The sequence below is a fragment of the Balaenoptera physalus genome (assembly GCF_965194825.1).
Source record: "Balaenoptera physalus genome assembly, chromosome: 16".
Taxonomy (NCBI): Eukaryota; Metazoa; Chordata; class Mammalia; order Artiodactyla; family Balaenopteridae; genus Balaenoptera; species Balaenoptera physalus.
This window is the reverse complement of record NC_138898.1, coordinates 5,899,604-5,926,210: the sequence shown is the minus strand read 5'-3', so window position 1 is coordinate 5,926,210 and position 26,607 is coordinate 5,899,604. Positions and strand designations below refer to the sequence as shown.

Below are 26,607 nucleotides of genomic sequence, written 5' to 3'. Positions count from 1 at the left end.
TGACATAACACAGCTAAGAAGTGGCAGAAATGGGATTTGAACCCAGGTCTGTCTGACACCAGAGGTCCCCGTGATATGAGCTGGTTGTTCTAAGGCAGAGACCAGGTTCATCAATCTGCATGATCCAGAGCATAGAGGGGTATAGGCACCAGATGTTGAGCTGTGAGCCAAGCACAGAGCTGAAGGCTCAGGGTTCAAAGCACTGGCCGAAAGAGAAACACCCTATGCTGCTGACCGCTGTCTAGTGAAAACAAGTAAAGTGTTAGACACTGTGCGTTATTTTTTAAGAAGTTCTTGCTTCTGGACCAAGGCCAGACAAATCCAGGCTGCTTCCTATAAATCACAGTGAGTTCAAAGTGAACACGAACCTTAGGGCTGCTACTGTCAGGATGTGGGAACAAAAGCTTTGGGAAAAACCTGGTTGAAACTAGAGTCATCCTCCCAACAGCCTTCAGAAGGAAAGGAAGAACTCAAGTGAGAGACTAGGGATTTGGGGAAATAAATGATGAGTCAACACAAAGCTGTCCTCTACTCTCTTACCCCAATAAAAATGCCCTACGGTGTAGGGTGCAGGAAGTAGGGCACTGGAGAAAATACAAGAAGAAAATTGACCAGTGGGGCCCTGAATACAGGGGATGACCTTATTCATCTTTTCTACCTCAACTTCCTCTTCTTTTTTAAAAAATTTTATTTATTTATGTATTTATTTACTTATTTTTGGCTGCGTTAGGTCTTCGTTGCTGCGTGCGGGCTTTCTCTAGTTTCAGTGAGTGGGGGCTATTCTTCGTTGCGGTGCGTGGGCTTCTCACTGTGGTGGCTTCTCTTGTTGCGGAGCACAGGCTCTAGGCACGCGGGCTCGGTAGTTGTGGCTCGCGGGCTCAGTATTTGTGGTGAACAGGCTTAGCTGCTCCGCGGCATGTGGGATCTTCCCGGACCAGGGCTCGAACCCATGTCCCCTGCATTGGCAGGCAGATTCCTAACCATTGCGCCACTGGGGAAGCCCCTCTACCTCAACTTCTTTAACCTCTTCCTCCAGGAAGCCTTCTTTCCTGACCTCCAGACGGAGTTGTTTTTCCTCCTCTAGGCTCCGATGGAACCACATGCTTTTTCTAATTTAGCGGTTGTCTCTTAGACTTGTACCTGCCTGGTTTACATGAGTGTTTTCCCCTAAATCAAAGGTCTGCCAACCTTTTTCTGTAAAGAATCAGATGATAAATATTGTAGGATTTGTGGGCCATATGGTTTCTGTCACAACAACTCCACTCTGCCATCGTAGCGTGAAAGCAGTCACAGACAAAACATAAACAAGTTCAAGGGTGGTCGTGTTCCAATAAAACTTTATTTATGGACACTGAAATTTGAATTTCATATAATTTTCACATGTGGCAAACTATCGTTCCTCTTTTGATTTTTTTCTCTCCAGGCTATTTAAAACTACAAACACCTTTCTTTGCTCTCAGGTTGTCCCAAAGCAGGTGATGGGTCACATTTGGCCAATCAGGGAGGGCCCAGGTCCAGATGTCACTGTAACTCTTAACCAATGAGTTCCCAGTAAGTGCAACTTGAGAAATAGCTGTTGAAGGAATAAATTGCACAAGGAGGGGGAGGAGGTAATGGTTAGAGACATGAACTCATCAGAAAAATATTAAATTTGCAAAAGAAATATTAAATTAGTTTTATTTGCTCTGAAACGTCACTGCTTTTTCTCCCCTGCTGCATATTATGAAATGCTAATTAGCTCCCATCACAACCATGGTTCACAGGTCTGTTTGATCTCCTTTGCCAGGGTGTATACACGGCACCCTGCAGACCGAAATAACTCAGCACAGCCCTGGACAACCGCTCAGCTCCGTGTCTCAGAGGGAGGCCGGGCAGGGAGGCCCAAAGGAGGGAGCAAACTGGCAAGAAGAAATAAAACTGACCTCAGAAAACTTTTGTTCCAAGTTCATGTTGCTGGGTTGTGAGCGAGCTTTCCCGCATGATGGGAAAGTACTATGCCCCACAGGTAGCTAAAACGGTTGGGTGCCTGGTGCCGACCTTGCTGGGGGATACACGGGGCACAGCACATTCTTTATCTGACCACAGACCTCAGGTGTCCCCAGGGCATAAGTGGTCTGCTGACGAGCAACCCACCTGCTCCCCGTTAGACCTCTATCCACCTGGGCTTCCCAGCTGGGCGCTACGGACATTTGGGGTGGGATACTTCTGTCGTCAGGACCTGTCCTGTGCATCGTAGGATGTTAGCGACATCCCTGGCCTCTAGCTTCTAAATGCCAGTAGCACCCCCTACCCAGGTTGGGAAATAAAAAGATGTCTCCAGGCATCATCGGATGTCCCCTTGGGGGCAAAATCCACTCCCCCCCACCCTACCCCTGGTTGGGAAGCTCTATTGAAGACCAGTGACCGTGATCCTGAATACCTGTTCTCAAATCAGAGCCAGCCTGGGTTGAAACGTTGGCAAAATGAGAAAGAAAAAGGATACCAGAGGGAGTTTTTCATAGAGTGAAATGTGATTGATGTACCAAGATTGTCCTTCCTAGCTGTTCGTGCAAAGATGCCTTTTATGAAATGAGGATGCTGGCAGATGGCAGCTTTTTTCCATGAATGCTTACACCTGGCCAAATCAAGAGTTGGCAGTCCTATGTCAACCCACTCATTTTGTTGTTGTCGTTGATGTTTGACGGAGGGAAATTCCAGAGTCTAGGAAAGGCTGCATCAGAAAAATTGGATTTTTCCATTCTCTCTCCTTAAAGAGCTCCCAACTCCAGCAATTCCTAGTGGTTCCTCAACTATAAAATGAAATTAAACGTTGTGCCCATTTCATAAGTCTTCTGTAAAGAATAAATGAGAAATAGAACTTAAAGCACAGGCTTAGTTTCTATCCTGAAGATCCTTCAGCTTAGAGCCTGTAATTCGCTGGGATTCATGTAAATCCAGGATAAATGTTAGGGATTATTATTATTATTGATATCTTACAACTCCGTAGGAGATATGACAGATATATATCTGCCTTATCCAGAGGCTCCATTCCTGGCAAGTTCTCTGACTCACATCATTCTGTGCAAAACAAAACAAGGGAGGTCCTTGAGGGTCCCCAAACTCTGTGCTCAAGGAAGGCAATTAACAGTGGGGATTTTTCCAACAGTCCTTTCTCCCTGCAAACTCGCCCACTTACAGGGCAGCATCCAGAGAGAGAAGGGAGAGGAGGCGTAATTACAGATTCGAAACATGGTTCCAAAGAGCAAACAAGTCCGCGCTGGCAGCGCCCTTTAAGGACGTGTGTCATTCACATGTCGACACCCGCTAATTACAGGGTAGGGAACAGGAAAGTTGGTTGGGAGTGGCGGAGTGGTCAGCCAGCCCCCTCCTGCCTCTTCCTTTTAAGTGCTCATTAGGAAATAGTTCTCTCTGGGCTGATTGACATTCCTAACAGCCCCACCTCCATGCCAGCTTTCATGTCCTCTGCCTGGTGCCCCCAAAGAGCCTCCCCGCCCCTCTGTGCTGTTCCTGCTCCCTCCCCACTGCCCAGCAGGAGGGTGGGGAGAGGATGGGGCGGGCCAAGAAAGGTCATCAGGGGAGGCCATCAAGGGCACGGCCTGGACCTCCTGAGAGCCCTGGTGCCAATGCCACCCGATGTTTGGGGGACTTACCCACATTCCCTTTTGATCAAGGCAGAAGTCCTGATTCTCAGAAGAAGAAAACAAAAATTTAAGAAACTATCTTTTAATAGGCGTTTTAGACATGAAACGGCTCCCCGAGAACCATGGTTTGGGAGGACACGTAGAAATGAGTCAGAAACATACGGATTAGATTTTCCGTATGCAAAACCCCAAAACAATCTAAAAGGCAAGGAACAGACTGTAACTAGGCTGTTCTCGGGGTTGAGCAGCTGAGGAATTGTGGCCTTCCCCGAGCCAGAGGCACCCTCCTTCCAGACGGCTCCATCATTCCTTCTTTTACTCATTCTTTCGACACATATTTTCTGGGTCCTCCCACATGGCGAGCAAGCACCGGGCAGACCCTGGACATGTAAAACCAGAGGAAGCAAGCTCGTGGAGCGCGGGGTCCGGCTGGAGAGACGGTGGTGTTCGGGGAACCCCGCGAGCTCTCCCTGTGAGCAGTGCCGGGGAGGAAGCGAAGCAGAGTGACTGATGGAGTATTGAGGGGGGCCACGGGGGACGCCTTTGATTTGGGAGTGTGGCCAAGGCCCTCTGAGATGACTTCTGGCTCTTATGACTTAGGTTCATGTCGTGCAAAATAAAAATACAGGGCAGGCCGTGGGGAGCTGGCACTTGAAATAAAGAAGGAAAGAACCAGCTTGGATAAAAGGCATAGGTAGTCCATGGCTTCTGGGCGCTTCTGTTAGTGTTTCCTCCCCCTTATGGTAAGAGTTATTACGTGTACATTGTTTCCAAATTAAATTCTCTTCTGAAATTTCACCAACAGCTTCGATGTTCCTTCCTTCTTGGCTGAGACGGATGAGCTGGATGGAGGAGGGCACAGGAAAGCAGACCTGCTGGCTGGGCGCAGGGTGGTCCTGGGGCGGGGGACGCGCCCATCCCCCATCGCTCTGATGGGGGCTTCCCAGCCAGGGCTGAGCCCTCCCAGCCCTCCTCCCCAAGTATCCACCAGCTCTCGCAAGAGTCACGTGGGAATTGCACTTACAGTTTGCACACGAGCAGGACGAAGCAGAGGGCAGTGAACCCCGCTTTCAAAATGGATGAGCTACAGCTCAGAGAGGTGCAGGGAGTCGCCTAAGGTCACCCAGTGCGCAGGCGGCAGAGCCAGGACTCCAACACAGGACTCCCGCCTGCAAGTCCCACGTCCTCTCCTGCTTCCACTGCACATGCTTCTTTTAAGTAGAACCCACTGTGTGGGGAGCTGAGCTCCGTGGGCGAGGATGCGCCCAGCCTTTCCCGAATCTCTGCCCTGGAGATCAGTCAGGGCGAGCGAGCCCTTCCGGGGGAGTCACACCCAGAGCTGGTAACAGCAAAGAGGCCAAATGAGCACACAGGGCGGGTGGGGGAGATGGCATTTGAAATGAGCCTGGAAAGGGAGGTGTAGGGGGAACAGGAGCCAGCACCCAGTGGGGATGTGCCCAAGAGTCAGGGGTGGGGTGTCTCCGTGTGGCTGGAGCATCTCGGGACATCTCTTCTTGGCCACATATTGGCGAAGCCACCTGTTCTTGGGGACTCGGGACGCTGTGTCTCCCCCAGTCTCACTGGGGTTCTGGGGAAGGATGTGCCCTCTGCCCTCTTGGGGCTCCAGCCCGTGGCCGTGGGTCCCGTCTGGGGATTGTCTCACTCACTGTCTACACATGCTGTCCCACTATGGACACCACTGGGCTGTGGACCCCAGACTCCCTCCTGACTTTCAGTTAAAAAATCAAACCCTCCCTGGAGACCTCTGTATGCAGCACCTTTCCCCTGAAGGTTTAGGAAAATGCAAGCAACTTAAAATGGAGGCATCTTCCTGGTAAAAGCTTCTCTGCCATTTCCACTGGTTTAAGCCCCAGCTTCTCCCCTCTCTTCTTCTCCTGCTTTCCCCATCCCCTTTGTTTACATTTAGTGATCTCATGTGTTTTGTCTTTTCCTAACTCTACTTAAAGTACTTCCTCGCCTCCACACCCCTGGACATTTATGAAGACGTTTTCCTAATACTCAATTCTCTACCCTCGAAAAATGCCGACACCTGGAGGGTTGAGATCATTCTATTCACTCATCTGCATCAGGGGCTGGGAAACTTTCTGTAAAGGGTCAGACGGTAAATATTTTAAGTTTGTGGGCCACACGCCCTCAGTTTCAATCATTCAACTCACACTGCCTTTGTAGCATGAGAGCAGTTGTAGACCACGTGTCAGTGAATACTTGGGGCTCTGTTCCGATAAAACTTCATTCATCAAAATAAAGCCCTGGAGCTGTAGTTTGCAGACCCGTGTTCTTTTTTTTTTTTTTTTTTTAATTTATTTTATTTATTTATTTATGGCTGTGTTGGGTCTTCGTTTCTGTGCGAGGGCTTTCTCTAGTTGCGGCAAGTGGGGGCCACTCTTCATCGCGGTGCGCGGGCCTCTCACTATCGCGGCCTCTCTTGTTGCGGAGCACAGGCTCCAGACGCGCAGGCTCAGTAGTTGTGGCTCACGGGCCCAGTTGCTCCGCGGCATGTGGGATCTTCCCGGACCAGGGCTCGAACCCGTGTCCCCTGCATTGGCAGGCAGACTCTCAACCACTGCGCCACCAGGGAAGCCCTGCAGACTCCTGTTCTAATACTCAGTTATTTAGCTGAGGGAGAGCTACCCTACGTATACCCACCTTACTTTCCAAGCATCAAAACCACTGAATCACAAGACGGGTCTTTTCTGAGCACCCACTGCGTGTCCGGCCTCGTGCTAGGTGCCGTGGGAGGGTGCAGAACCGTTCTGAGAAATCTGCTCATGATTACCCAGTCTTGGAAGATTAGATAAGGTAAAACCCATATTCACCTGTGTAGTGGGTTGATGGTGTCCCTCCAAGATTCACATCCACCTGGAGCCTCAGAATATGACCTTATTTGGAAATAGGATCTTTGCAGCCGTAATTAAGGTAAAGATCAAGAGATCACATTGGATTAGGGTGGGCCCTAAATCCAATGAGAGTTTTCGTATAAGAGACAGAAAAGGACACACAAAGAGATACAGAGGAGAAGGCCATGTGAAGACAGAGGCAAGGACAGGAGTGATGCTGCCACAAGCCAAGGAATGTCAGAGCCACCAGAAGCTGGAGGAGGGAAGGAACAGATTCTCCCCTAAAGCTTTCAGAGGGAGTGTGGCCCTGCCAACACCTTGGTTTTGGACTTCTGGCTTTCAGAACTGTAAGAAAATAAAGTTCTGTGGTTTTAAGCCATGCAATTTGTGGCAATTTGTTCTGGCAGCCCTGGGAAACCAATATTAGTATATTGGAAAATTTCCCAAAGTGTTCTTCACTCCTGTCCCCTTGAGAAAAAGAAGCAAAGGTCTCATCATGTTTATGTGTCAGATGTTGGGTGGGATTTCTCTTCACATGAACCATGAAATGGAGACAACGCTATATGGGTTTGATCCCTGACCATAGAACTGTCTTGCTTTCTACTCTCATTAAATGACTCTCCTGCAGTAAGTAATATAAAGCAATTCTGCCAACAGTCTCTCGACTTGCATCCGTCTCGGGGGTAATGAAGCCAATGAGGAGGAGACCCCAGCTATGATGTCACAGCCCAAGAAGAAGAGGCCAGTCAGAGCCAGAATGCTCTGGACGGACCTGTGGGAAGAGGGAGGATGTGGACGCACTCTGTCTGTTCAGAAGATCATGATGCTCAGAGACCAGCTTGCCTCAAACCCTTCCTGGAGGGGCAACATCCATATTGCAGAAAAGGAGACCTCAGACAGTCAAGACAGATCTAACAAGTGGCCGGGGGTGGTACAGATGTGGGCGAAGAACTCAGGGCTTTGGAGCCTGATTGCCAAGGTTAGACTTCTCTTTCCACGTGCGTCAGCTCCACCTCAACCACAAGGGATGGAGGAGGCACGTCTTCCCAAAGGAAGGATGTTGGGTAGAGTTCTGCCCACTACGGGGCAGAAGCCATCAACACAAAAGGTGACAGCTCAGAGTGGGTTGTGTGCTATACACACTCGTGCACACATGCACGCATACCTGCACACACACTCCTACACACAAGCCTCTCTCTGCCCTGTGAGGCTTCCAGCTTTGGGCGGAGGGCAGGCCTTCCCTGGGGCAGCAGGCAGGACCCAGTGTTTGTAACCGGGCTGCCGAATGCTTCACACTGGATAGAGGATCAGAGTTCTGAGCGTGCCAGCAACAGAAACTGACTCTGGCTGACGAAGGAGAAGAGAATTTATGGGCAGGGCATGGGGAAGTCACAGGGCAGTGCTGAATGAATGAATGAATGAATGGATCTGACATCTCCTTGGGAATCAAGGAGCTGCTGTTTGAGGAATCACACAGGCATCCTGGTGAGCAGTCACCTTTCCAGGGATCTCTTTGGCACTCGATTTCCCCTCATATTTACAGTGTGCAGTTGTGGCCTCTGTCATTCCTAGGCACACAGTAAGGATCACAATATTCGCTGTTTTTAGAGAACTTTTCATCTAATGCCCTGCAGGGTCACTGCAAATGGCTGTAAAATCTCCCCAGAAAGGCACAGGAAGTGCTATTATTATACCACGTTCCCCACCCAAAGCAGAAGCACAGCCTCCAGCCGAGCTGGCCTGTGTGATCTCCCCCCGGGGTTTGGGGTGCCTTATCTGGGAGTAGTTGAGCTCACACCTTAGATATCACCAGTACCCCTGCAAGGGAGGTGGAGAGCATTCATGACTTTCATCCCAATTGTATCATCCCTCTGGGGAAACAGGGATGGGGATTATGACCCCAAAAGACTCCGAAGCATCCTCAATGAAATTTTGGGGGGTGTCCTGCAACATTTGCTCTAGCTTACCAACGCTTTTCCCATGACTACCTCAGGAACCTCAAGGATCTGATCACTTTTTCCTGATGATTTGCAAAAGGTGCTTAAAAAAAAAAATCTCCCCACCATCCTGGGTCATGTGGCAGAGCCTGGGTGTAATTTTATATCTTTCAGAAGAATGGTTTTCTTCATCTTTCCAAATTTCAAGGTCTCAAGTGGCGTAGCCTTTTCAGTAGGTCACGGATGGGATCGTGATGATCTTCATTTTACAGATGAAGAAAAATGAAACATTCAGAGAGGCCGTGATTTCCCCTAAATCAGAAAACTTGCAAGCAATTCTCTGTGTCTCCCAGTTACAACCTCCAAATCTCCACTTTGCCCGCCGAGGACCACCCTTCTCTCAACAGATAATAATTCTTGAACCAGGTCGAAATCAGAACCCCGGCACATCTGAGCTTGTCCTAGGAAGAAGTGGTCGGAAAACGGTTTCCATGGGTACAGATTTTGACATGATCAACTGCAAATGTTCACCACCCCAAGATGACAAAGCTCCAGCAGCTTCAAAGCTGTTAAGGATAGCTTTAGGGCAAATTTTAATTAAAATTAGATAGCGTATATGAAAAGCATCTAATTTGTACTCCATAAAAGAGTTTGGGAAGCACAACTCCAGAGCCTCGGGACTGTGGCTGTAACAATTATGTTGCAACTTTTCACAGCACAATCACAACATGTTAATTTGTTAATGAATCAGAGCAGAAGAGAGAGCTCCTGACAGCGGGAGGAAAACACAGAGATTACATTTACATTTCTATTTTTAAATAAATTAAATGTTTCAAGTCAAACTCAAACTTCACACTGGAAGTTTTGACTTTCTGCCGATTTTTTTTTTTTTTTTTTAACTCAGATGGCCTGCTAAGATGAGAGAGTATCAAGATTCTTGGGATTTTTCAGAGAGAACTAAGTGATTTCTTTGTTTGAAGGAGGTTGCAATTACATACGTGCTAAATGTGTCCATTTAGTGGAGATGAAAAGTGGCCTTTTCTTCCTCTTTTCCTTTGTGAAGTTCTGGTCCTTATAGTAAATGTGGACTCAGGAAGGAGCCAGCGGAGGAGAGAAAGTAACAACAGAGAGTATGAGAAACTTCATTGTTGGTGACTCTATTTCTCAACAGAATAGAAAGAAAATTGGAGGAGGAAGGAAGGAGGGCAGCAGGGTGGGACCAGGGTGAAAAGAGTGGTTTTCACCCCAACGTGGTACTCACTCTCGGGGCCTGAAAGCATGTCCTCAGTTTTGCACCCTAGGTGCCTCGTTCACCTCACCCTAGTCCCGGCACTGAAACCACACAGCCTGAGCTCACAAACTCCAACTAAATGGGTCCGATGGAGACCCACCATCCTCAGCATCCCCTGACATAAGGGAGGTGGTGGTGGTGAGGGAACCTGGAGTGGAAAGATTTAGTGGCTTTAACGGATTTCAATGAAATCACTGAACTTTTGCAGATTTTACAAAAACATGTATGCCCATGAGAAGACGTATCAAGGACCCTATTTAGGGCCTTGGAAGGACCTGTACGAGTGAGGGGCCTTGAACTTACTCTCCACGTGCTTCCGTCACACCACCTCTGCGTGCACCATCTCATATGTTCTTCATCAAATCGGAAGAGATAGATGCTGTTATTAACCCACATCAGAGAGGGGAAGAAACTGAGGCACAGAGGAGGTGCCTAATTGGATTTGGGTCACACAGCGAATAACCTGCAGAGCTGAGATTTGAACTCACTTGTGTTGATGCACAACATCAGCTCTCACCTCCACTGGCCACTGTTTCTCCAGGGAAGGATCTCTGTGCACTCACTGCTCTAAAAGGGAAGGAACAGGGGAATGGAAGAGTAGCTACGCACAGGTGTAACGAGTACAGGTGTAACAAGCACAGGGGTCTGGAATGGTGTGACGAAGACAGGCATAACACCTATGGGTGTTACAAGCCCAGGTATAACACACACAGGTGTAACAAGCACAGAGGACTGGAATAGTGTAACAAGCGCAGGTGTAACACTCACAGGTGTAAGTATAGGGGAATAGGATAAAAATTAAGGCAGTGAAAAATCTGACATGAAACCAGAATCCAGTAGAGAAGAACCATCTTTCCCACAGCCGGGTCTGACACTGGAGTGGCTGCAAGTGAGAAGCCCCTTCAAGGACATGATGGGGCAAAAAGAAGGATGGGCAGGGAGGAGGGAGGAGCTTTTCCATCATCTCCCAATCCTGAGACTGCTTCTTAAAAAAATTTTTTTTTGGAACTTTTATCCTCCTGGATAAACAAGGTATGATGGTATTTTTTTCTGAATGTAATGGGAAAATTAAATTAAGGAACCTCAGTGTAGTGGAAAGATTATTTTTCTTTCAGTCATCCAGCATTTACTCTTTGGAATAGCTACCCGCCTCTGCTCTATGTGGTCCAGGTTGGCCCATCAACCCCACACCCAAAGGGTGGGGCAGAAGCTAGCTGGCCAATGAGAGTGCCCCATTTCCTTGGACTTCATGATTGGTCAAGGGGTGGATCCAAGACCTGAGCTGACCAATCAGAGTCATTCCCTGGATTCAGATGCAGATGTTGGTCAAGAAGGTTGCTGTAAGGATGCCCTTTGTTTGGGCCACCGATGCCTGTCTTCTTGCCTGTGGTAGAAGCCTGGCGGAGAATGAGGCCCAAGAAACTGAGGGAAGCAGAGCTGAGAGCCTGAAAGAGACAGAGAGAGATGGAAGAGAGCCCTGGCAGCAGAGCTGTGCGGGAAACCTATCTCACTAAATCCCCATAGAGCCCCAGGAAGGAAATGCTGTTTCTCATCAACCTATATTACAAACAAGACAACATGAAATGAATTACCTGCGCAAGGTTCACAATGCAAGCAAGTGGTGGAGCCCAGGGTTGGCGTGTCTGCCTAAGAGCCCAGTTTAGTCATTCTGCTGGTACCTAGTGAGACCCTGCCATGTGCTGACCCTGGGCTAGATGCTGTCGATCCAACTGCAGTAAACCCCGTGGCTATCTCAAGAAAGCCCATGGTCCAGAGGGGAGAGATGTGTGAGCAAAGTGGTAGAACTCAGAGGTGTTACAAGGTCTGTGATGGTGCGTGGAAGGAAATCAGCCCATTTTGCCTAGAGGGTTGGGGGGAGGGTCAGGGCAGGCTGCTCCAAGGAGGAAATACGTCGACTGAGTCTTAAAGTTAGAGTTGGAGAGAGGGGTGTGGGTAGAGGACACTTCCCAAGTGAATGCTTGGGAGAGTTGGAGACAGATGTATTCAGGTGCTGATAAATCAGTAGGAGGGAGCAGAGGTCGCAGGGCAGGGGGACCCATCAGGGTGGTTTTGGTTTCAAGTGATCGAGATTTACCCCTAACGAACGGAAGGAGAAGGGAACTGGCTCGTGTCAGTGGAGGGGGTCCTGGAACGCGTTCACAAGATACAGGACAAGCTGAAGGAGCGGGGGCCCCTGAGACGGGGGCAGGGGACTCCTCACCCCATGCCTCCTGCCGGTGGTCTCCGTCTCTGCGGGTCTCAACCTGCATTGCCTCTGCTGCACTCTTGCCTCTGGCAGATGGGACTTCCTGTGGTGAAGGACACAGCTGCCTACGGTTCCAGCTTGCCAGCTCTGATGGAAAGAGGATTCCTTTTCCCAGCAAATGTCTATCCATCCCAGAGAAGGTCTCATTGGTCCAGCTTGGGTTACAAGACCACCCCTTGGACCAATCACTAATGCCAGCGACATAGGCTACTATGATTGGCCAGCCTGAATCTTGGAACTGTCTTTATGACCAGGGGGCAGTGACCAGAGAATATAAAAGTTTGCTAAACTGGATAAATAAATAAATAAAATTATATATCTATATCTGTATCTGTATGCCAATCTACCTACCTACCTACCTCCCAGCCAACTCAGTCCCCTGAGTAGACTAGGACAGTAAGGGACTCAGCACCCTTATGTACAGGAAATTTATTTATTTATTTTATTTTTATTTATTTATTTACTTTTGGCTGTGTTGGATCTTTGTTGCTGTGTGCAAGTTTTCTCTAGTTGTGGTGAGCGGGGGCTACCCTTCGTTGCAGCGTGGGCTTCTCATTGCAGTGGCTTCTCTTGTTGCAGAGCACGGGCTCTAGGCATGCGGGCTTCAGTAGTTGTGGCACGTGGGCTCAGTAGTTGTGGCTCGCAGGCTCTAGAGCACAGGCTCAGTAGTTGTGGCACACGGGCTTGGTTGCTCTTCGGCATGTGGGATCTTCCCTGACCAGGGCTCAAACCCGTGTCCCCTGCATTGGTAGGCGGATTCTTAACCACTCCACTCCAGGGAAGTCCCTAGGAAATTTATAATAGAGACAAGCAATACTTAGTGATTTAAAATGATCTCCAACCTTGGAGTCAGCAACGGATTCTTAGGTATGACAACAAAAGCATGAGCAGCAAAAGAAAAATAGGTACATTGGATTTGTCACAATTAAAAACTTGTGTGCATCAAAGGACATTATCAAGAAAGTGAAACAACAACCTACAGAAAAGATTTGCAAATCATGTATCTGATAAGGGTTTCACATACAGAATATATAAATAATTCCTACAACTCAACAACAAAAAGACAAACAACCTAATTAAAAAATGGGTGAAGGACTTGAATAGACATTTCTCTAAAGAAGATGTACAGATGGCCAATAAACACCTGAAAATATGAGAAACTACTTGATACCCACTAGGATGACTATAATAATAATTTTTAAAAGTAAAATAACAGCATTGACGAGGCTGTAGATAAATTGGAATCCTGGTACATTGCTGGTGGGAATGTAAAATGGTGCAGCTGCTATGGAAAACAGTTTGGCAGTTCCTGTATGATATCACTTATATGTGGAATCTCAAATATAATGCAGATGAATGTACATGCAAAACTGAAACAGACTCACAGATAGGGAAAACAAACTAGTGGTTACCAAGGGTGAGGAGGGGCAAATTAGGGGTATGGGATTAAGAGGTACAAACTACTGTGTATAAAATAGATTAAAAAAACAAGGATATATTATATAGCACAGGGAATTACAGCCATTACCTTGCAATAACTTTTAATGGAATATAATCTGTAAAACTACTGAATCACTATGCTGTATACCTGAAACTAATGTAATATTGTGAATCAACTATACGTCAATAAAAAATTAATGTAAATAAATAAATGGCCTTTAAGTATGAAAAAAAAAAAAAACAGTTTGGCAGTCCCTCAAAAAGTTAAACATAGAATTACCATATGACCTGGCAATTCCGCTCCTGGGTATACGACAAAAAAATTAAACCAGGAGCTCAAATAGAGGCTTGTTCATCCATGTTCATTGCAGCATCATTCACAACAGCCAAAGGATGGAAATAACCCAAGTGTCCATCAACTGATGAATGGATAAACAAAATGTGGTACATACATAAAAAGAAATATTATTCTTGTTGTTTTTTTTTTTAAATGATATTTTTATATCTCTTTTTTTTTTTTTTGGCTGTGTTGGGTCTTTGTTGCTGCACGCAGGCTTTCTCTAGTTGCGTTGAGCGGGGGCTACTCTTCGTTGCGGTGCACGGGCTTCTCATTGCGGTGGCTTCTCTTGTTGTGGAGCATGGGCTCTAGGCACGCGGGCTTCAGTAGTTGTGGCATGTGGGCTCAGTAGTTGTGGCTCGCGGGCTCTAGAGCGCAGGCTCAGTAGTTGTGGCGCACAGGCTTAGTTGCTCCGCGGCATGTGGGATCTTCCCGGACCAGGGCTTGAACCCATGTCCCCTGCATTGGCAGGCGGATTCTTAACCTCTGTGCCACCAGGGAGTCCCAGAAATATTATTCTTAAAAAAGAAAAAGTTCTGATACATCATGGCTGAATATTGAAATCGTTGTGCAAAGTGAAATAAACCAGACACAAAAGGACGAATATTGTATGATTCCACTTGTACGAAATATCTGGAGTAGGCAAATTCATAAAGACAAAAAGTAGATCAGAATGACCAGGGGCTGGGGTTGGCGGCGGAGAACAGGGACTTATTGCTTAATAGGTTCAGAGTTTCTGTTTGGGGTGATGAAAAAAATTTGGAAATAGACAGAGGTGATGGTTGCACAACATTGCAAATTTAATTAATGCCGCTGAGTTAAGCAGCCAATTTTATGCTGTATGTATGTTACCACAATACACAAGTTTTTTTTACATGATCTGTGAGAGTCACATTAAATAATCTGGTCCTGTCACAGGTTCAAAACCCCCAAGGAATGTCCCTGGAGGAAGCCTCTCGGATTACTTGCATTTCTTCTCTCCAGGGAGTGTATTGTATTGGTCCAACTACCTCCATCCCACAGTGAGTCAGAGAAAAAAATCCAAACATAAACACACACCCAGACCTTTGCTTTGCTGATGCTGTTTGAGCTGACAGTTTGAGCTGAAGTTGACCTAGAAGAGATGAAAAGAAAAAGACCTCTTGGCCAAATTCTGTTGAGGAGCTGATCTCAGGGGAACACCCCCCCAGCCCACCCCACCAGACTGGTCTGGCTTAGCTTGATGCCCTCTTGGCCAATCCCAGTCAGCTTCTCTGGCAGCCCCTCCATCAGAAAGTAGACTCCCAGACACGCCTTCGTATTTCAGATTTTGGTATAGGGCTTCCACTGCAGCATTCCTTATTTAAAAAGCAAACAAAAGCCCAAATGTCCAATAATGAAAGGTTGAATAAACAAATCATGGCACAATTGTGTAACAGATACTCTGCAGCCACAAAAATGATGTTGCAGGACCAATGTTAATAACCATTGTACAATGATGCCCAGTTAACCTACCAAGCCCTGTACAGGCATTATCATATTTAATCCACCCAACCACACTGTGATAAAGATACTGTGAATCTCCCCATTTACAGATGGGTAGACTGAGGTGGAGAGAGCTTATATAACTCATTCAAGGTCATGCAGCTAGTCTGGCAAACCCGGAAGGTAACAGACTCTGTCTGTTTGGTTCCAAATCTGGCACTCCTGCTACCTGCTCTGTGTTCTTTAGAAATGCAGCCACTGAGCTGGAAAGATGCTTACAATATATTTAGTGGACAAATAAAATTTAAAGCATTATATATTTCTGAAGGAAATTCAGTAATGTATTTACATGCGTAGACTAAAACATGCAAGGGTATTAACCTAGTTTAACATTAGCTATGCCTTGGAGGTGGAATCAGGGGGGACTTTTCTTTTTCCCTTTATGCTTATACATATCATCTAATTGTTCCGTCTCTCTGTTGTCTCATACAATAGTGACTAGCCACATGTGGTTATTTAAATGTTAATTAATTAAAATTAAATATATTTAAGGATGTGCTTCCTTGGTTGCACTAGTTGCATTTCAAAGGCTCAGGAGCCACGTGTGACAAGTGGCTTTGGTATTGGATGTGCAGACAGAATGTTTCCATCACTGAGGAACATTCCAGGTAACAGCAATGATCTGTAATGATCGTGAATTTCTTAAATAATTGAAACTGTTTGTCAATACATCTCGAGGCAGCAGAAGAGAAGAAAAGGCTCTTTAAAACTAGGTATTCTCTAGATGTAGAGAACAAACTAGTGGTTACCAGTGGGGAGAGGGAAGTGGGGAGGCGCAATATAGGGGGAGGGGATTAAGAGGTATAAGCTATTAGGCATAAAATAAGCTACAAGGATATGTTGTACAACACAGGGAATATAGTCAATATTTTATAATAACTATAAATGGAGTATGACCTTTAAAAATTGTGAATGATTGTATTGTACACCTGTAACTTATATAACAGTATACATCAACTATACTTCAATGAAAATAAATGAAGAAATTTAAAAAAAACTAGGTGTGCCCCACACAGGCCAAAAGGTGAGGATGGAAGAGAGACCAGAAGCTCTTTTCGCACGTGCAGAAAGGAAATCGGGAAAAAGTTACAGAACTGTCAGTGGGCAGGTGCAGGGGTGGGGGGGTGGGCAGTCAGCTTCCCTTGCTGGCCTCTTTCATGGTCCAGGATGGCTGCTGCCCTACGCAGCATCTCATCCCAAGGCCATAACCTCCAGAGACTGAGTGAGGCTGGTGCTTCCTGCGTGTCTGGTTTTAAGAGCAACAGAATGTTTCCCAGGAGCCCTTGCGGAGCCTCCCTTTACGCTTCACTATCCAGAATTACATCAAAATCCTGCGCCTGAAGCAACCACTGGCTTGATTTAAAAACAAAGTGTGGGGTCACCCATTGGGGTCAGATACAACTCAATTCTCGACTTAAACAACAGCACTAGGATTGGAACCTTGGTTTGCAAAATGGCTGCAGAAGCTCTGGGTATCCCATCCTTACTGCTATGCTGTGGAAGAGAGAGCTGTTAGCCTCAGCAAACGTCTCTGCATGTTTTATTGACTCTAATCAAGTGATTCTCTCATTGAGTCATTGGGTGATCCTGAACTGATTAAGAAGTCTCAAGGTACCCCCAAGGCAATGAGCTAAGAATGGGGGAAGAAGTGCCCCCAGACAATTACTGCACTTTTTGCTAGAAGCAGAGAAGAATAGACATGGGGCAACCAGTGGTAGATTTCCACTGCAAGCTGGCAACCCAACAGTAAGGTCAGGCAAGGCAAAGTCTTGAAGGCTACCTCCTTCCCTTTCCTGAGAGCGGGGTCCCCCTTGGATGTGGCAAGATGTGTCCAAATACAGGGAGCAGTGAGAGTGGAGAGGGAGTGAGAAGAGAAACGGCTGAAGACTTTGCTCCTAAAATTAAACCAAAGTAAACTCTCTTTCAAAGTCACCTGAGCAAGGAAAGGAGAAAAGAACGTCTCTTTGAGCTGCCCCTCAATGAAAGGGCCGATTTCTTTGCATGTTTCTCTAACCTTTTCTTTAACCAGGAAATCACAATAGGATTAACAATTTTCTGCAAAGACACTCTTTGGGTGACCTTCTCTGGGAACAAATTTGAGTGGCACCATATGCAAGCTGCATTAGTTTTTGCCTTAATGAATTATGCATGCCTAAAAAGAGATATCTCTGTATACTTCTATATCTCCTTGTATCTCATTGCTCAGCCTCTGTTTCTCTGTGTTTATTAATTTATCTTCCACCCATTCATTTATCTATCTATCCATCCATCTTTCCATCCAAATGTTCCATCTGTCTGTTTATTACAGTGGATTTTCATCTAATTTGAGGGTCTTTGGGGGATGGTTTACTCTCTTTTCACTCTGCTTTATCCCCGAGCAGACACTGATCTATACCGCGACTCTTCACAGTGAGAGTTGAGACCACACTATGAATCATTTATTCTTATTTATTCTTAGAAAGTTTTGCTGCTTGATATACTGAACAATTCCCTCTTAATCCTTAAGCAGATTCCAATAAGGATAAATGTGGCTTTTCAAGGCTTTGGGGATTGGGTTTGTATTTCCTCTGAATGCACCATCATGCTGACACCCGCTCCAAGGTAGAAGTTGGAACTGCCCCATTTAATCTGGGATTGAAGTAAGGTGTACCTTGCAATCAACATGTACAATTAATGTGGAATTGCCTCCCCCGCGCTACCTCCAGTAAGTTCTTGCTAAATTGAAGTCTGTGTTATAATTTACAGCCTCTTAGAATCAAGGAAATAACAGCGCTTATGAATCTTTAAAAATATGTTAAATCACGATTTATGGGACATGTTTTATCTTAATTTAAAATATTCCTTTTTAGGGAAACAGATACATTAAAGCCAGCACCTCTGCAGTAACTTCCCCGCAAAGATGGGAGAAGCGACAAGGGGAGGGTTGGTTGAACTCCTGCTACCTGCCAGGCTCAGGACCAGGAGCCCCACAGAGCCTGCATGGCCCAATTTACAGATAAGGGGTCTGAGGCTCAGAGAGGGGTAGCGTGCAGGCAGGACAGGGGCCCAGCTGGGGTCCTCACCCCTGTGCCGTTTGAGTACAGCAGGGCTCTTTACTGCGGCACTACTGACATCGGGGCTGGGTAGCTCTCTGTGGTGGGGGTCCTGTGCATCATGGGATGTTTAGCAACATGCTTGGCCCCTACCCACTAGATGCAAGTTGTAACAAGCATAATGTCTCTGGATACTGCCAAATGTTCCCTGGGGGGAGGAGGGGCAGAATCTCCCCGGCTGAGAACCACGGGTCTACACAAATCACAGCAGGCAATGGATGAGACCGCTCCGGGGTCTAGAGCCCCTCACCTCAAAATTGTTTCCTGGCCCTGCTCTGGGTACTACTGATGTCCTTCCTGGACAAGCACGCAGGTTTTGAACGTGGGGGGTTCCCCCTGCCAGGTAAAACTCAGCGATATCTCTTTGCCTCACCCCAGCATCCAGCTCAGTGCTTTAGAGAACAAGTACTGTAATCAACTTTTAAAAGGTGAACTGAGAATCAACCTTCTCTAACTGGACACCCAAAGAATTATAAAGCAAAGGGAAGGAAGCAGGATATTGTAGTTTATGCCATAATGGTAATGATCTATGAGTTTCCGGGGCCGTAGCAAAATACCACAAACTGAGTGGCTTAAATAATGGAAATTTAAGGTCTCACATTTCTGGAGGCTGCAAGTCCAAGATCAAGGTGCTGGCAGGGCCATTCTCCCTCTGAAGGTAGGCATCTCTTCCAGGTCTGACCAGCCCCCCCATCCCCGCCCCCAGCTTCTGGTGGTTCCTGGGTCTGTAGCAGAACCACTCCAGTCTTCACACGGTGTTCTCCCCGTGTCCAAAGGTCCCCTTATACAAGGACAGAAGCCGTATTGGATGAGGGACCCACCCTACTCAGTGTGACCTCATCTTCATTTAACTAATTACATCTGCAGGGACCTATTTCCAAATAAGGTCACGTTCTGAGGCTCTGGGGGTTAGGACTTCAAATATGAATTTGGGGAGGGACACGATTCAACCCCTAACAAATGACAACTGCCGAAGGGCCTTAGCCTGTGACTAAGCCAGGTACCCAGTGTTCTGGTCCTGCAGCCTCTCATTCCCCCCACAAACCCCTCTATGTTCGTAATCATTATTTCCCGTTACCTGGGGTTTACCAAGCTGAGTAAACTGAGGCTCAGGGAAGAGGAATTATTTGTTCGGAGGTTGTAAGTTACTTTTGGGCAAGGAAAGTCTGTACCCCCGGGGCCTCAGTTTCCCCATCTGTAAAAGGGAGAAGATAATCGTCCCCACTGTGTAGGGCTGCTATGGGAATTGCACAAGCGAAGATTTGTCATGCCCTTAGGGACGTATCTGAGCTGTAGTAATCGCTTGTGTACGGCCCAGAGCAAGAGGTCGATCCGAGAAGGCCAAAGCCACGCCAAGACCGAGGTGGCAAGCGGGCAGGCCACAGACCCTATGGGATCAGCCAGTGCATTTGGTTTGGCCCCTAGTGGCGTCCTGACATTTAAATGTCGGAAGGCTTCACACAAGAATGTAAATTCCTGGTGTTGTTTGAAGAACCGGACAGTCGGGCATCTTTCCAAGGCCTTCTGGTCCGCTGGCTGCATGTGAGTGTGTGGCCCCTGCTGGGCCTTAACCTGTCGCGGGATTTGTGTAGCTCCTTCCCCTGATTCTTTGAAAACATCCGTGGCCTCTAGAACCCCACCCCTCAGAGGACTCTGGGCCGGGAAATAGTCACTGGGTTCAGAAGGGCCACCCCTTTCCGTCCCCCACTCTGGGAGGTCAAGGAGGGAGCCCAGACCAGCCAGGCCCCATGGCTCTCCTCGCCCAGGTAAATCCCACATCCTGGGGGGGGTTCAGGAGGGCACTTCGAACAACTCCAAGCTTGCTTTTTTTTCTTTTTAAGTTTTCCCAGGCTCTCTTGACTCTCAGTTCACATGAGCTCGATTTTATCTCATTGTGACAGCAAAATGTGCAAAGGAATTTGGAGAATTGAAACCAAATGTGCAATGAGAGTGCTACGTGGGGCGGGCCGCAGCTCCCTTCATGCAGGCAGCGGATCCACTCCGGGTTCTGCGGATGGCAACCCCAGCGGGGCGGTGCCCACAGGTCTGGGTGAGCCCCTGGGTATTGACGGCAGATTTGAGAACTGGAATCTAAGCCTCCTAGAGCCACAAGGATGTCTTGAGACATCGCTGCAACCCCGGCACGTTTGAAAGGGTGACACTGAGCCCCAGACGATGAGACACATCCCATGTCACCCAACATGGCAGAGGAAGCAACTCTGTATGACTTGATCAGCTTCCTAGATACCTTTCTCCTGTTTTATATTCAGAGGAAGTGCTTTTGATCCATTTTTTTCTCTGGGGTTAGACAGATCTGTGTTAAAGCTCCAGCTCTGCAGAAGAAGATCCTGGGAAGATTATTTTAACCATCCTGCACCTTGGTTTCTCCATCTGTAAATTGGGAGGAGTCATGCCACGCTAAGAAGCTTGTTCATGCTTCCATTCATGACTTCAGATAGGAAGAATTTGGCTGCAAGCAACGGAGGACCCAAGGGCCTGCCGAACTGAGCGCTGGATGTAGAGCAGAAAGGACATTAAGTCTGCCCGCAGGAGCTTGTCATCTTTCAGCAAATATTTGTTGAGCATCTACTACATCCCGGGCATTGTGCTAGGCCCTGAGGATACGGATGCTGTTCTACAGTCATGCAATCAAGGAAAACGTGTCAAGCGCCTTTGGGGGCAAAGCACGAGGTGGCCGCGATGGAAGCCAGGAGGCCAGATAGGAGGGGAAGCAGAGTCGAGGAGGGGAAGCAGAGTCGAGGAGGGGAAGCAGAGTCGAGGAGGGAAGCACTTAGACTAAGCCAAAGGTTCTCAACCAGGGGCAACCCTTTCCCCAGCCAGATATTTGGCAATGTCTGGAGACATTGTTGGTTGTCACAATTGGGGGCGGCGGAGCGTTGCTACTGCATCTAGTGCGTAGAGGCCAGGGGTGCTTCTAAACATCCTCCAACGTCCAGGACAGCCCGCACCGCAGAGAATGAAGCTGCCCAAGTGTCACCAGTCCTGGAGGTGAGAAATCTGGCCTAAGGGAGTAGCAGTGGGGATGGAGAGAAGGGGCAGATTTGAGAGAGAATTACTAGTTGAAATAAATGAGACCTGGCTGTGGGCCCCTCTCTGGGTTTGCCCCTGAGCTATGTCGTGTTTGCTTGGCTCGCTTGCCTCTTCTTTGCCTCCACTCTCCTTTCTTGCTGGAAAATACTAGCAGCAGGAGCTCCAGGAGCAAAGCCCCCAAGACACTCCCGCCTGGGCTCCCACTGCACCGGCAACCGGCTCCTGGCGTGATTTGGAGCCAGAGGGGAACAAATAGCATCCAACGTCTTTAAGAATGAAACTCAGGTCTTGTTTTTCAGGTTTAAAAAAATGGAGACGGGTGGGCAGTTGAGTGCTTGTTAAATAACCTCCTGATCTTTCCGTTCATATGAAAAGGTGCTGTGTCTGTCTTGAGATGAATGTGTGTACCTTTGCTGAGGGAAAGCGGTGGGGAGGGAAGCCCTGAAACTATATTCCCGGGAGAGACTGGAAACGTTCTTGTTAATTCCCCAAAAGATGTGAACCCAGACAACCACTAAATACCCAACCCAGAGCTAAGAAAACTCAGTAAGTGGCTTTTAGGAAAATAAAAATAAACGGGAAAACCCCCAAGAGGAAATACGCCCATTCAGGGGAGCGTTTTGGTAGACGGGATCTTGGTCTGGCATCTGAAAGCAAAGCCTTGGCCCCTGCCCTGCAATACTTGAGACATCGACATTTGACAAATAACTCCATTCATGAACTCATCATTTACTTGGTGACACAGTGTCCTGGGCCGCAGGCCGGAGGCTGGTGGTACAAGGCAGCAGTGACCAGTCCTTATGCTCATGGAGTGTAAATGTATCCATCTTGGTCTTCACAACCCGACAACCTGGGCTCCACTCGCCCACCCGGAGCCACGCCCTTGCCCCACCTTCACTGGCAGATGCCAAGAGCTGACATTATTTTCTAACAGAAGACAGGAAGTTGGTGTCATCCCACCACCAGGGAAATATTCAGAGAACAAGCTTTCAGTTGCCATGACAACTTTAGTGTCAGAGCTCTGTAGACTTTAGAAGTGTGTGTGTGTGTGTGTGTGTGTGTGTGTGTGTGAATTTGGGGTGGGGAAACGAATACTCTTGACTTCAGGCAAACCTTGAGAGGGGATGTGAGCTAAGTCTATTGGATCTTGAATGGTGTCAAAGGCTGAATGTGAACCTGTTTCCCAAATCCTGAAGTACTAATCCCAGGGGCTTGGTTTGAAGATAAATAAATAACGATCAAGTAGCAATCTCACAAAAGCCAGCATTTAAGAGAGGCCTGAAATAAAAGTTAATACTCCCAGTCAGGGGAAGCAGCAGCATGGCAGAAAGAAGGCAGGTGTGGGAGATGCAGATGAAATTTTAGGTCCCTGACTCTCCTCTTATTATCAACTTGGCTTTGGGCAAGTGACTGAGGTTCTCCAAATCTTAGTTCCTATGTTTGTAAAATGGGGGTAATTAGGATGCCTCCTGCCTAAGGTAGTAGGGGTGGGGTGGAGCCAAGTGCATGGCAAGGAACAGCATGTGCAAAGGCCCTGCGGCGACTTGAGAAGAGTTCTCCTGATGCACTGCAGGGAGGCCAGAGAGCCAGGTGAGTGAGGGAGATGGTGTGAGACAGGCTGGCGGGGGTGGCAGGAGCTGGACCACGAAAGGCCATGGGGGGCACAGCGGCGGAGGATGTTGGAGAGTTAGTCTGCATCCTAAGAACACAGATCTCAAAGTATGGAGCCAGCACCAGCATCTTGGAACTTGTTAGACGCACAAATTCTCAGGCCCCACCCCAGACCTCCTGAATAGGACATTCTAGGAGTGGGATCCAACAACCAATGTCTTCACAAGCCCTCCAGTGCATCAATTTGATGCATACTCAGAGTTTGCAGACCATTGTTAAGAGCAATAGGAGGCGGTTAACGTGTTTTAGGCCATGCAGTGAGAGGGTCCATTTCCGCTGGGGAAGTCTCTGGTCTGTCTTGCTGAATTTTGCTGGGTGTGTGTTACCTTTGCTCAAAGAACGAGAATGATATCTAGGTAGGTTGGTAGATAAAATAACTACAAGACAGGACGTTTAGTTAAATTGGGATTTCAGATAAACAACCCATACTTTTTTAGGATAGTATATCCCATAGTATATCCCACAACTACAAGCACCGAATTCGGACCCAGGCTGGTTGAGCCATGACTTGTTTCCTGGGACCCTTTTGGAAGGTGGGGCCCATATTTGAGATGTGCCCATAGATACGATTACTCAGGGCACCATCACTTCCAGGGGAATGGTCTCAGCTTCTATGAAGTGACTCATACTGAACTGATTAGCTTCAGAAAAAGAAATAATAAAAATGACTGAGTGGTTGTTTATTACTGGGCTGTGTTTCAGACTGCTCCTGTGTTGCAATCACTTGATTTACAGTTTTTTGCTGGGTAAGGAGCCGTGTTCCACCCCGTTCGCCCGCCAAGCCCTTCTCACCTGCCAGGGACACCTGTGAAGTTGTTGAAGCTGTGCCATTCACAGCGAGACTGGATTGGCTTCAACGGGCTCTGGCCCTCCTTGCAGGCCCACCCTGGACAGTGGGCCCGTGCAGTCCTTCACTGTGATTTGGTTTTCCACCCATCAGCCAGGCTAAATACACGGCATACCCCTTGCCTCAGAACCTCAGAGTTTTCCTGGTAAATGTTTACCTGGCAGCTCTCCATTCAACTCAGGGCTCCACTCTCATGTGCAGGATTTATAAAGCTTTGGAAGAAGATAGACTGACATCTGAATGTTGGCTCCCCCCACTTCCTGGCCGGGGCTGGCACAAATTCCTTTATCCCTCTGAGCATGTTTCCTGTTCTGTAAAATGGAAATTATGGGAAGAACAGACCCTCATCACAAGGTCGCTGTGAGATCTGAATAAGGAATGCCTGTCACATGCATCTCAGTACAGGAACACGTGGAGGGACCTGGCGGTGGGCGTCCTCCTTCTTGGGGTGGGTCACAGCCAAGCACCTGGATGAAGAACGCTGGGGTGAAACAATCCAGATGGGAAACAGGCTTTAAGAAAATGCTGGTAAAATGCTAGGACACTTGGAAAACGGTTGCAGCTTGTTCTGGTTTCAGACAATAGGAGGGAGAGGTGGGAAAAGGGAAATATCTTTAGTAAGAAACAAATATAGTCTTGTTTCTGTGCTTTTGAAGATCTAAGTAGATTAGTCTCCTCTTCTAGTTGGAATTTTTTTTTAATTTATTTTATTTATTGATTTTTGGCTGCATTGGGTCTTCATTGCTGCATGGGCTTTCTCTAGTTGTGGTGAGCAGGACCTCCTCTTCGTTGTGGTGCGCAGGCTTCTCATTGCGGTGGCTTCTCTTGTTGCGGAGCATGGGCTCTAGGCCCGCGGGCTTCAGTAGTTGTGGCTCACGGGCTTAGTTGCTCTGCGGCATGTGGGATCTTCCCGGACCAGGGCTCGAACCCATGTCCCCTGCATTGGCAGGTGGATTCTTAAACACTGCGCCACCAGGGAAGCCCTGGCATTTTGTTTTATGTGTTTTGCGTTTTAATATCTTTCAGGAGTTTGGGATTATGAATCTGCGGATGATGCCAGAATCAATCTCATGGGTGCCTGCCATTTTCAGCTGCTAATTTCGTCCCCCTCTGAAGTTGTATTGCTTTAATGTTACTTTATTCCATGACATCAAATAACCCCCCTCCCCTGTGCATTATGCAATATACATTTGCTTCTTCCTCTGGAAAAAATAAACTAATCCATTCACACTCCTTTATAAGTGGAGAATGTCCATGTTGGAAATTAGGGGCAATAAAGAGAGAAAGGAAAACGCACTCAGATTCCAGCCACTCAAAGGAATGCTCATTCTTTTAAAATAACATTTTTGTTCCTGATGATTATCTGAAGTTAAAGGTTATTAAAGTAGAAATTTGGAAAATAAAGATGTAAAAAAGAAAATAAAAATTCCACTACCCAGAGATATTACCATTAATATTTCAGCATATTTTCTTCTATTCTCTAACACACACACACACACACACACACACACACACACGACATTTGAGATGTAATTATATAAACTCCTTTCATTACTTACAGTTTAGAGTGCAGTTTTTAATCATTTAATTTCAAGCCAGGAGAATTTTCCCCTGTCGTTTTGTCCTCCTGGAAAACAATTACTTCTGTGGTTGCACAACAGGCCATGCCTTCCTGTGGTTCTGCCATAATTGAACCATCCCCCATCGCTGGGCATTTAGGTTGTTTCTAGCTTTGTCCCATCACATGCCGCTCCCTGGGTGTATTTGCCCACGCATCTGTGCCCACATTTCTGATTATGGCCTAAGGACAGATTTTTCAGACTCTGAGTCTTCAGGGAATGCATCTATTTTAAAGTTAAAATTAATTAAATGTGAATCTTCTTCTAACTTTATGTTGATGCTCGTAGAGCCAGTGGGAATTCCCAGGCTGGAGCAGAGCAGGGGATGAAGGGGGACAGGGTTAGGAATCCCTCTCGAAACTTGGCGATTTATCTACCTGGGGGAAGGAGAAAGGAAACCTTGGCTCCACCTGAAACATCTGTGCATATTTCACAGCTGCCAACACAAACTTTGGTGTAACGAAACCACAGAGCTCCCCACCGGTGCCTGACACGAAAACAAGACTGTGCGAGCTTGCCAGAGATGTTATGGGGTCGGTGGACTCCATTCCCAGAAAAACACGACTTGCTCGCCGTTACGACACGTCCGCCTGGAGTGTCCCTACCACGCTCGGTCTGTCCCAGCCTCCACTCCTTCTGACTGAGCCATAAACTCGCCCAACCCGCAGAGCCCGTGGCAGCTGTCCCGGGATTCAACCAGTTGCAATGTGGAATGGGTTGAACGCTGATTTTTATCTCCCATGAATAATGCCAGGTTTCCTGGGATGAAAGGGAATCGCAGGGGTGAGACTGCCTACTGGGAACGTGGTGCGCTCATGCCCTGGCATGCAGCGCCCTGCCCTTGCTGCACAAGACCCCCAGCTCAGGGCACCGGGGCCTCCCGAAAGGCACCTTAAACACCTTGAACACATGCTTCAAACTCCAGGTCCTACTGTGTGACCTTGGATGAGCCACCTAACCTCTCTGATTATTAATACTACCTCCCTTAGAAGGTTGACGTGAGGATGAAGTAGGTTAAGGCATATAAAGCATT

At 47.4% G+C, this 26,607-nt stretch overlaps 2 long non-coding RNA genes across 3 annotated transcripts in view; one reads left to right on the top strand and one right to left on the bottom strand.

The window, feature by feature from the left end:
• LOC309644467 overlaps window positions 1–26,607 on the top strand; it is a 93,445-nt gene that overhangs the window by 52,632 nt on the left and 14,206 nt on the right. The gene's annotated exons all lie outside the window — the stretch shown is intronic.
• LOC309644456 lies at window positions 10,003–26,366 on the bottom strand. Of its 2 annotated transcripts, none has more exons than XR_014254431.1 (3): window positions 26,148–26,366; window positions 18,986–25,582; window positions 10,003–14,884 (listed from the first exon to the last, which is right to left on the bottom strand). It is a non-coding gene; the product is annotated as an uncharacterized lncRNA (long non-coding RNA). The 2 variants fall into 2 exon arrangements; XR_014254432.1 differs by lacking the exon at window positions 26,148–26,366 and adding an exon at window positions 25,985–26,132.